The sequence below is a fragment of the Phytophthora infestans genome, genomic scaffold, assembly GCF_000142945.1.
Source record: "Phytophthora infestans T30-4 supercont1.69 genomic scaffold, whole genome shotgun sequence".
Classification (NCBI taxonomy): Eukaryota; Oomycota; class Peronosporomycetes; order Peronosporales; family Peronosporaceae; genus Phytophthora; species Phytophthora infestans.
The window spans coordinates 99,593-101,728 of record NW_003303690.1 but is presented as its reverse complement, the minus strand read 5'-3'; positions in this window follow the sequence as shown (position 1 = coordinate 101,728).

The following is a 2,136-nucleotide window of genomic DNA, read 5'->3' as shown; positions in this document are numbered from 1 at the left end:
GGTTACGATGATCACAATACATCCGAAAGGGTTTTGGCCTTAGTAGCAAGTAATCCAGTTTATCACAGGCAACGATAATGGGGAATGCCTCTTTCTCGATGACAGTCCAGTTTAGCTGGCTACCGGCAAACGTTCCACTTGTGCAGTGAATGAGCCGATGTTGTTGCTCTGTAGCAGGCTTCTGAGGGTCGAAGTCCACAACTTGAGTCACAATAACGGCGTATCCAACGTTCGAGGCATCCGTGAAGAGACATGTGGTAGCGTTGTCATCAGGAAAATCGAGAGTAGCAGCTTTGGCGAGCGAATCCTTAATCCGGTCAAATGCCACTCGTTCATCACTGCTCAGCTCAATGTTAATGCCAGCAGCCGCCCTCTTGGTCCTCTTGGTTTTCGTGAGAGCCGCGTCAAGTTTTTGTTGTAAAGGGGCAATCTGCCTTGCAAAATCAATAATGCTTTGACGCATCCAATTGACCGCACAGACAAATTGCTGAAGCTCTCCGGCAGTACGTGGGTATGGCAAAGCACGTAGCGAGTCAATTCGGTTTGGGTCATGTCTGATGCCTTCACCACTTATGATCCTGCCGCACCACTTGACCTCAGTCTGGTACAAGCTCGTTTTCTTTGCACTCAGCTTTAAGCCAAAGTGGTCCATTAGTGACAGCATTTCTTCCAACTTGTCCAAATATACATCAATATCCTTGGCATAAAGGAGTAAGTCGTCGATCCAAATCAGTAAATGGTCGTACAGTAGACTGGCAAAGCAATTCTCCATGGTCTTCTGAAAGAATATCGCAGCATCACTACTACCCTGAGGCACTCTGCGAGGGGTAAAAACCTTCTCATCGGTCATGTATGAAAGCAATTCTTGACACATTAGAGCCAACGGAAGCTGCCAAAAGCCCTTCAAAAAATCAAAGAGTCCGAAATGTTTCATTCCCTTCGCGTTCTCCATCACCACGGATAAAATCGGCATAACTGCTGCCATGACTTCAGCCAATGCGTTCAACTCACGATAGTCTGTGGTTTGCCGAAGATCCATAAGGTCCGCTGACTTCTTGACAGGAAGAACGGGACTCGCCCATCGACTTTCCGAATTCTCGTAAACGAGTCCTAGTTTTACCAAACGAGAGTTGAAATCGTGAAGAAATTTGCGAATGTGAGGGGGATACCGTCGAGGCTTACACCTTGTTGGACGATCCCCTTCCCGTAGTCGTATCTCCAGAGGTGGAACACGTGCTGGTGGGTCATCCTGCAGAGTCAAACGCCATACATCGTAGGCATGGATGATAGTACGAAATCGATCGAGCTTGTCTGCTGGGAATCCGTTCTCGACTGCTTGCTCAACCAACCGTTCAACTGCAGCAAATACGTCCTCATTCTCAGATTGAGGTTCTCCAATTCGGACCGGAGATTCGTCGGCTTCCAGTTCAACAGGATCGCCACTTGTTTCATCCACATTTAGGTCAGCTAGTTGCTCCAATTGACGCTCCACATCAATCCCAAGCATTCTTAGTACATCATTGCCAAGTATGAACTCGTCGTCATCCATATCGACAATCAACACATCCACAGCCTTCATCAGTTTAACCTGCCCAGCCGTGGTGCGAATCATTAAATGGAGTTTGGCCTTCTTATCGGCAGTCACCAACATAGACCCAAACGTCTGGTTCTGAACAGGTACAGTAAGTTCTTCAGCTTGAACACTTGGGTGCAGAGCCCGGAGTTGATTCCAGTGAGAGCGGCCCATCACGGTATGGTCAGAGCCACTGTCAGCGCAGTACGGAATCTCCAGTACTCCATTCACCATAACAGCACGAGATGGAGTCGGTAGAAACTCACCAAGGCGCTTGGTCCTTGTACGCTTGGCTGCATTCGCCTCACGCAAGCGTTTTCTCAGCTCCACCTTTTCATCTTCAGTTGCATTGGGGCACTCGCTGAGCCAGTGCATCTCATTGCACTTTGGACACGGACTTGGAGGTAGCTTCTTCGACTTCGATTTCGTCTTGGTCTTGGATATGCTATTGGTCTTGGCCACCTTCCTTGAAGAGTCCTCCGTATTCTCACCGGTCCTGATTTTCTTCTTTCCTTCGGGGTTCTTCTTCTTCTGCAGATCTTCATCGCGATCTCGTTTCTTAT